Source organism: Hipposideros armiger, unplaced genomic scaffold (assembly GCF_001890085.2).
Source record: "Hipposideros armiger isolate ML-2016 unplaced genomic scaffold, ASM189008v1 scaffold_32, whole genome shotgun sequence".
NCBI lineage: Eukaryota > Metazoa > Chordata > Mammalia > Chiroptera > Hipposideridae > Hipposideros > Hipposideros armiger.
Window position 1 is genome coordinate 3,364,987 of NW_017731382.1, and position 9,362 is coordinate 3,374,348.

Here is a 9,362-nt window from a genome sequence, read left to right on the forward strand (position 1 = left end):
CTGATAGAATCACTCGGGAGGCAACAGACAAGGCTCAATGATTAAGGTCCCTTCACCTGGCCTTGCCTCCCAGACCTCCAGGTGCATACAGAAATCACAAAGCCCTCTCTCACCTTTCAGTGGTCAGTCCACGGGCAGGTGGGGCTGCCGCGTTCTCCCGAGAACCGGTGGCTCCGATGAGGCAGGAGCTTTCTCCCTGCTCGTCCCATCTCTGCCTTTGCTTCTCTTTATGCCTTCTCTAGAGAAACCGAGTGCTGGAGATTAAAAAAAAAAATTGTGTGTGGTGGGGGTGGCGGGTGGCGGGGGTGCCGGGGCAGTGTGGGTGGCAGGGGGACACTGGTGTGGGTGGCAGAGGGACACTGGGGGTAGGCGAGCAGCCTGCCCTGGTGTGGGTTCGGGTTTAATGGCCGACGCTGGCGCTCCGGTTTGCCTGCTGAAGCTCAGTGCCACTGCAGCTCTGTGTGTGGGCGGCGGCAGCTACACGGCTGGGTTTCAAACCATTACACTGAACATTTGCAAACAGATAAAAAAACAAAGCCATCCGGTACAAGTGGAAACTTCTGTTTTCCTTTCTCTTTCTACACTGTCTGCCCTTTCACCTCCCCTCTTGGGTATTGGAGGGGGAGGGTGGGCACGTCTCCCTCTGGGCTCCCCCCAACCCCGTCTCTTCCAGCCACACCCCCCACCCCACCCCCAATGACCACCAACATGGACAGGTAGGTGACATCATCCAGACTAACCCCCACAGCTTTGAGAATGCCCAGACATTTGAGAAATATTTTCTCTTCTCCAGGGTCCTGCTCAGAATCCAGCCACTGAGTGCCAGCACACCCAAAGAGGGTTGAGGCTTCCATTTTTGGCTGTCTCTCATCCTTCCTACTTTCAGAGCTACCTTAGAACTGACCAATGGAGCCCGGCGAGGTGCCCTTTCACATCTGGGTGACACTTTTCCCAAGGAGTATTCTGTGGACGGTGGCATGAGATACCCCAGGAAAAGCAAAAGTGTCCTGTGGTCAAATTACTTTGGGAACTGTGGTAGCTGGTGTGTTGCTCTTGGGTAGTCACAGAGCATGTTAGCAGGTAAAGGCTCTGAGAAGTCCTGCAAGAAAGTATCCTGTTTAAGCCAACATTTTCTAAATGTGGGAGACCTTAGAACAAAGAATCCCCTCTCCCTGAGCAACACCACCGCCAGGGACAAGACACACACCACACAAACACACTTGTACCCACTCCCCAAGTGGTGACTTGACCCAAATCAATGCTTTCGGCCAGAGAGAAAGAGAGGGCAGACGAAGAGAGCTACTGGAAACCAGGCAGGTCAGAGTTCACCAGGTAGGACACTCCAAGCTTGGTATTAACACAGGGGTTCTGGCAGGACAGGGGACATGACGGATCCAGGTGATTTCTCAGGGCTGTCCGGGGGACTATCAGCGCGTCTTCTCTGCCACCCCAGCGGGTCCCCTCCTCACTTCCACAGCCCAGGGAGTGGGGCAGCCTGTGCCCGGGAGCTGACCCACACTCCCGGGGTCCCTGTGGGGCAGCCTCACTGGAGGGTTTTCTCCTGCCCCGTCCACAGACTTCTGCCGGCCACTCCACATCAGGTGAGATGTCTGAGCCTGCCCTCTCAGGTATGAAACTTGAGAGGCAAAAGAGCAGAAGCATGAAACAACACCTATAACCCCCAAGAGGTAAGTGTGCTGAATTAGAGGCACTCGTGTTGGAAATGACTGTGGCAGGAGGACAGGCTGGGGAGTTGAACAGGGGATAGAAGAGGAGAAGGCAGCATACTCTGCTGAATTGGGGGCTACTGTGGGCTGTCAGTGCCAACAGCCTCCGTCACTTCAGGGCACCGTCGCTCAGGCCTTGGGCAAACCCTCGGAGCTGCGACACCCTCATCTGAAAGCTGTCCTCAACCAAGGGACAGTGCCCCTGCCAGTGGACATTTGGGCAATGTCTGGGGACGTTTTTGGTTTTCACAACTAGGGGACAGTGCTGGAGTCCAGTGGTTAGAGTCCAGGGATGCTGCTAAACACCTTACGATGCCCAGGATGGCCCCACATCCAAGAATGGTCCAGCCTCAATGTCAACAGTGCAGCGGGAGCTCAGTACCCAGTCTGTGCCCTTCAGCCCTGCTCGGCGGGGCTCAAATGACAGCACAAGGGAGGATTCTGGGCAGGCTGGAAGCTGACCACATTACCGTTGATAAGAAAGAGACTTCCATATCGTTTAGACAGCATTTCATTTCTTATTGGGTGACAAGATGGAAACAGATGGGAAGCAGAGTAAAAGCTCTGACCAAGAAGACAGAACGCCTGCCTGCCTTGTAAACACTCCAAATTACATGATCTAAAAATAAAAAATTAAGAAAAGAAATGCTTCCTTTTGCTTAAGTATATCAGAGAACTTGAACTCTGTGAGAACAAAGTAAAATAAGTGCAGAAAAGCTTCAAAAAACTTGCAAGTGCTTCGATAATTATTGGTAATTAGGACATTTTATAGGATCCATTAATGAGGCTTTAAACAAAGCTGAAATTATTTGTGGAACTTCCTCTGAAGGAGGGCAACGGTCGTGCTGACAACACTCATGCGTCCGGCGTGGTTGGGGGTTTTCTTTTACAGAAATCTTCAGCCAAGCTTGCAGTGCAATCCTCAGCACATGGCAAATTATTAGAGGCCAAAAAAAAGAGAAAGTGAAATTAAAGTTCAGAGGACTGCCCAGCCTCGAGGAGGGAAAGCTGGCCAGTCTCACTCTGCGTCCCCAGACCGGAGGGAGTCCCACGGCAGGACCCAGGAAAAGGCCTTTTCCCAGATGGTGGAGAACTCCCTGGCAGGTGTCAGAGCAGAGGAGAGGCAGGGAGGTCCAGGCCTGCTGTGACTGGAGTGAGGGGAAGGCCCGTCCCAGGGGGAGAGGAAGGGAGGATGTGAGAGTGCAGAGACCAGAGGCCTCGCAAAGAGGCTTTCGAGGAAAGAACGATAAGCCAAGTTTCTGACGTGGACACGGAGCTGGGCCCACACGAGCCAGTGACGTCAGCTTCCTCCGGGAGCCAGGACAGAGAGCGAGCCCAGACTGCTAGTCTGATTTGCTGTTCCTTCCTCATCTACCTGGCCGCTCGCTAACCAGTCCAAGCGACGGCCACACCTCTGAGAGCCTCCCATGCCAGCCCTCCGCTTGGCTCTAGGGACAAAACGGTCACAGGAAAACAAAGGCACAGGCCCTGCCTTCATGGGGTTCACAGTCAGCTGGGATAAAAAGACAAAAATCAGAGAAAAAGGAAAAGACATCCAATTCATTCAATCATTCATTGGCTGCGAATTTGAACCTCTTCTACATACTAGGCACAATTTAAGGAGGGAAAAAAAAGTGTAAACAAATTATCAAAAACCACAACAAAAACAGAGCAATATGATGAAACTCTAGCTGGAGTGTATTGCTCATCAAAAGCCCTAAAGCCAACGCCACCTCCCCTTCCTAAGGGGGTGAGGCGGGGCCCAGTATGCAGGACCGACTGATCTGGGCTGAGATGGTTGGAAAAGCAGCAGCTCCCCATCAGGTGATCAAGGTCAAGTTCTATGCCACCTAAAGTGGTCTTGCATCCCACAATTGTGGTGAACCCCAGGCTTTGGAAACCCTACCTTAAACACAGGGGAGCTGTTGAAAAGAACCCACAGACGTCACATCTCACAGAAGGAAGAAGGCCGTTCAGAGCCTAGGATAGCTCTCGGGCACCTGGTTATCTAGGTCCCCACCTTCCCTGGCACTGCCAGGCCACAGCAGGTGCCCAAGGGCTTCCCACCATGGGGAATCGGCTTTTCCTCACCTCGGTGTCTCCTGTTTTCAGCACGCCTCATCCCCTCTGTCTTCATGGCTTCCATCCTACGCCCACTGCCAACTCCTGACTCTTTCTGCCTGACCCTCAACTGGGCCAAAGGAGGATCTGATTGGTTCACTTAGTCTACATGGGGCCTCTTACTTGGCCAGAGCTTGCCCTCTGGGCCACTCCATAAACTCAAGCCATCAGCCAGCCAACACTGAGCCAGCCCTAGACAAGGTGCAAAGTCATGTGAATTTCTGCAAGGGGCACAGCCAGCGTTCCACTTCTAGTAGCCGGGTACTGGGAGGTGAGGGTCTGGGCCAAACTAGCGGTTTATGAGAGCATGTCACGTGGCTTACAGATAATATTTTTATTATAGGAGTTAACATTTTTATTTTAATGTGACTTAGTACAGCTCCAGCTAACAGATCAAATTCACGTGTTTCTCTTTTACGTACATTTTAATAGCCAATTTAAATAAAATATTAATTTTATTCTAAGATGTATATGGAAATCCAAACAAACTAGAAGAGCTAAAAGGATTTTGCAAAAGAAGAATGAACTCGAAGGACTCATGCTATCTAATTTTAAGACTTACTGTGTAGCTCCAGTGATCAAGATGGTATGGTATTGATGGAGAGACACACAGATCTGTAGAACAGAAGTAGACCCGCACAAATATGCTGGAATGATTTTGGCAAAGGTACAAAAGCAAATAATCTTTTCAACAAATGATGCCAGAGCAATTAGATGTTTCAAGACAAAAAACAAAACAAAACAGAAAACCTATGCTAAATCTCACACCTTATACCAAAACTAACTCAAAATGGATTGTAGGTTTAAATGTAAAATGTAAAACTATAAAAATTTTAGAAGAAAAAAATTGTCGAAAAGCTTTGGGTCCTAAGGTTAAGACAAAGAGTTCTTAGACATGACACCAAAAATACAATCCATAAAAAGAAAAAAATCAATAAGTTAGACATTTTTAAAATGAAATCTCTTGCTCTGCAAAAGACCCTGTTAAGAGAATGAAAAACAACCTTTATTGAACAACTGGTGCTGGGACAACTGGACATCCACATGCAGAAGAAACATGGGCCCAGACACAACCCTTACACTCTTCACAAAAATTAACTAAAAATGGATCACAGACCCAAATATAAAATGAAAAACTATAGAACTTCTAGAAGATAACATAGGACAAAACGTAGATGACCTTGGGAATGACAATGTCTTACCCTAAACCTACCCTTACATACAATTCAGCGATCATGCTCCCTGGTATTTACCCAAAGGAGTTGGAAACTCATGTCTACACAAAACCTGCACACGGATGCTTATAGCAGCTTTAGTCATAATTGCCAAAACTTGGAAGCCAGCAAGACACCCTTCAGAAAGTGAATGAATAAATAAACTGTGGTCCATCCAGAGAATTGAATATTATTCAGCATTAAAAATAAATGAGGGAGGCAGGTTGGCTCAGTTGGTTAGAGCACAGGCTCATAACACAAAGGTTGCTGGTTCGATCCCCACATGGGCCACTGATATGCGCCCTCCACAGCTATTGGATTGTAGGAAAAGTCATGATGTATTTTTTTCTATGTTTTTCGTTGCTAAAATGCTTCATGTCTTTTCTGACAACCCAATAGATTGAAACAGCTACTTGACTTGGAGCTGATGGGTCCTGGAAAAACACACTGTTCCCCAATAAAATTTTTTTAAAAAGAAATGAGCTGTCAAGCCATGAAAAGACAGAGGAAACTTAAATTCATAGGAGTGAGTCAAAGAAGCCACCTGAAAAGCTACATCATGTATGCTTCTAACCATGACGTCCGGAAAAGGCAAAACTATGGAGACAGCGAAAAAGATCAGTGGTTGCCAGGAGTTAGAGGAGACGGGGGGAGAAATGAATAGGCAGAGCACAGAGGATTTTTAGGGCTGTAAGAATATTCTGTGTGGAACTATAATAATGAATGCACATCATTATACGTTTTTCTAAACCCACAGAACGCACACCACCAAAGGTGAATTCTCATGCAATCTGTAGACTGAGTGATAATGATACGTCAGTGCAGGCCCATCAGTTGTAACAAACGCATCACTCTGGTGGGGAATGTTGATAATGGGAGAGGCTGTGCATTTGGGGGGCAGAGGCTATTTGGGAAATCTCTGTACTTTCTGCACAGTTTCGATGTGAGCTTAAAATTGCTCTAAACAATTTGCCTTTATGAAAAAAAACTGGAAGAAAATATTTACAAACCACATATCTGACAAAAGACTAGTAGCCAGAATATATAAAGAACTCTCAAAACTCAACAGTGCAAACAACATTCCAATTAGGAAACAGGCAACAGACATGAACAGACACTCCACCGCGAGGACACACAGGTGGCCAAGAGGCACATAAAAATATGGTCAGCACTCTCAGCCGTCATGGGGCATGAACTAAAGCCACAAGGAGATGGCCCTGCACACCATCGGAATGGCTTAGAGAAAAAATACCAACAATACCAAAGACTGGCAAAGACTGGACCTCCCACACATGGTGGTGTGCATGAAAAACGGGGCAGTCTCTCTGAAAAACAGCCTGGCCGTTTCTTATGAAATTAAACATGGCCCAGCAATTGCCCCTGGGGGCATTTCTCCTAGAGAAACAAAAATTTATTGTCACACGCAAACCCGTACGTGCACGTTTATAGGTGCTTTATTTGCAATAGCCAATAACTTGAAACAACCCAAATGTCCTTCAACAGGGAAGTGACTAAATAAATGGGTGCATCTAAACCACGAAATACTATTAAACAATTTTTTAAAACACACGATTGATACACTCAACAAATTGGATGAGTCTCAAGGACATTACGCTGAATGAAAACAAAGCAATCATGCATACAGTATGACTCAATTTATATAATACTCTCAAAATGCCAAAATCATAGTGACGGAGAACAGATTAGTGGTTGCAGGGGGTTGTTGACAGAGTGTGAGGTGAAACCATGAAGGGCAGCACAGGTGGTGGATGCTTCTGTGCCTTTATAGTGGACAGTGTCCACACGTGACCAAATCACACAGACCCTAACACATATATGCAAATGAGCACACGCAAAAACTGGTAAAATCTAAATAAGGTCTGCAGCCTAATTAATTGTAGTTTCCTACTTTTGATACTGTAGCCTAGCTATGAAGCTGAAGTTGTTACCATTGAAACTGGGTAAAGTGTCAATAGGACCTCTCTGTACTATTTTTGAGTCTAAAATTATTGAAAAATAAGTTTTCGAAAGAGAAAACTATTAATTAAATAATAGTACAGGTGATTCATGAGTTCGGCAAAAAAAAATTGTGATGGTGACACAGACTTATCCAAGGTACTGGGATGATTTGTTCCTCTGATGCTAAGAGGCCTCATCCCACCCAGGGGCAGTACCTGTGGGCATCTGAGCCTTAGATGTCCAACGGGTGTCAGAGGCAAGGCCCCAGCCATGCTCCAGTAAACAGCCAGTCAAATTTAAAATCAAAATGGCCCCAGGATCCAAATGAACCAACTTCCTACATGGCCAGAGACCTTGTTTAAACTCAGCTGAAATTGAATTGAATGACACAGCAGATGTCTTTGTGGATAAGAGCAGCCTCAGACAGAAATACCACATTTTATCAACTCTAAGACACACAGTTGCAAGAAGCACCATTATTTTTTGTTCCACTGTGAAAGAAAAAAACACACTGCCAATTAATCCATGACACAATGCTTTCTTATCGCTTGGAATTTTTAATTTCCCTTATTGAAAGAGTTCTTTGAGACTTAATTAGACAGATTTTTATCACATATTACTATATTGTGCATACATAAAAATGAAAATACAAGTGAAATAAATTAGTTGTTATTCCTCAGACTCTTTTATACTGAGTCCAACTCTCCTGAATCACTTTTTTACTCAGACTCATCAATGTCTGGGTTTTTTCCATACTGTCCGTCTCAGCCTCTGTGCGTTTGTCCATCGCACTGATGATATGGCATTTCTTTAAAGAATCCATAGAAGGCTTAAAAGTCATGAGTGCCAGACTCTTAAGCAGACTTTAGAATTAAGTACCGTTTTTCTTCTTTGGTTCCCACTTCAACAATATCCTTAAATACATAGGATTTGCCCAAGTGCTCTGCTCCACCCCTACAATCATGACATTCATAGAGGTTAAAAGAGGGCTCCGTGTCCAATCAGGACTTCCTTCCCGTGTGCTGACACTGGTCAGTTGCATGTTAGTTACATGTGTTGGCTGCAGAAGGGAACTTCAGGCTTGGATGCTGGTCATTTTGATGTCCGTGCATACAAGGGCCATTCGATTATACCATGGCCTATAACACAAATTGGACCGTAAGAGCCATCCTGATTTCAGAAATTGAAACATGAAAAAATGTTTATCTTGGAAATAATGAAATACAGTAAGTGGACAAATAAACCAAATAATGTCAGGTGGCTTTAAGTGCTGTGAAGAAAATAAAGCAGGAAAATACGATGAAGAGCAGCTTGAAGGAGATGGACAAAAAGAACCTTTCTGAGGACAGGATATTTGATAAGGGTCTAAAAAATAAGGAGACATCAGCCAAAGGAAAATCAGGGGGGAGTGTATCGGTGGAAGACATCGGATTATGCTGCAGGAAAAAACAAGCCCCAATTCTCCGTGACACAGAACAGACAAGGCTTGTTTCCACGTTATACTGTGTGTCCATGAGCAGAAGGTAGGCTGAAGTATCATTGTCACTTCCAGGCCCAAGGTTGGTGGATAAGCCGCTGTCTGGCAAACCTCAGTTGCCACGGCCAAGGGAAAGGAACGAGGTGAATGGCATGTGGGTTCTGAAGGCTTCTGCCCAGAAGGGACACACGTCCCTCTGCCCACGTTACCTTAGTGGAAGCAAGTCGCTAGGGCTGTGGAACTTCCAGGGGGTGGGGAGCAGAGTGCGACGTACCATGTGCTTGTGAGAAGAACCAGGAAGACCTGGTGAACAGCGGTCAGGGTGACCACACAGCTGGAGAGAAGAGCAGGCACCAACATGGGGGGGTACACAGAAGCATGATGATCGGGGGACAGGGAGAGATCAGCGTGGCTGGAGAAGGCAGAAGGGGGCACAGGTGGCAGAAGACAGTGTCCTGAAGGGGCTGATTCTGTCCTAAAACCCAGCCATGCTCCAGGAACCACAACTCCATCCCAAGTCTGACCTCAAATGCCTATAGACAGAATCAAGCAGCTAATCGTATAACGAGGTGGTTGAATTACACCTAATTTCCACAAATGCTTTTGTCACGCAATCATTTGCAATGCCAGAATGTGGTTTTCAATCATTTCATTAGTCTTCCAAAAATGCTCCAAAATCAGTGTTAATCATGGTTTTAAAATAATATGTTTAATGTGTCCTTAAACACTTCACTGTGTCTCTGCATTAATCCTGCAATTAAATATGTCGGGTAATTGATATACGTTTAACACCTGGCACTTGGGATGTTGAAAATCTTGCATTTCTGAGAGTAGGTAGCCAATGGCTGGACTCCAACAGGCCTT

General features: G+C 46.0%; 1 protein-coding gene across 1 annotated transcript in view; it reads right to left on the reverse strand.

The window, feature by feature from the left end:
• Nucleotides 1-246, reverse strand: part of ZNF831 (zinc finger protein 831) — a 97,368-nt gene extending 97,122 nt beyond the window's left edge. Inside the window, exon 1 of the mRNA XM_019637118.1 lies at nucleotides 114-246. The gene's annotated coding sequence lies outside the window, so the exon portion shown is untranslated. The remainder of the gene's footprint in view (nucleotides 1-113) is intronic.
• Nucleotides 247-9,362: the final 9,116 nt, after the last annotated feature.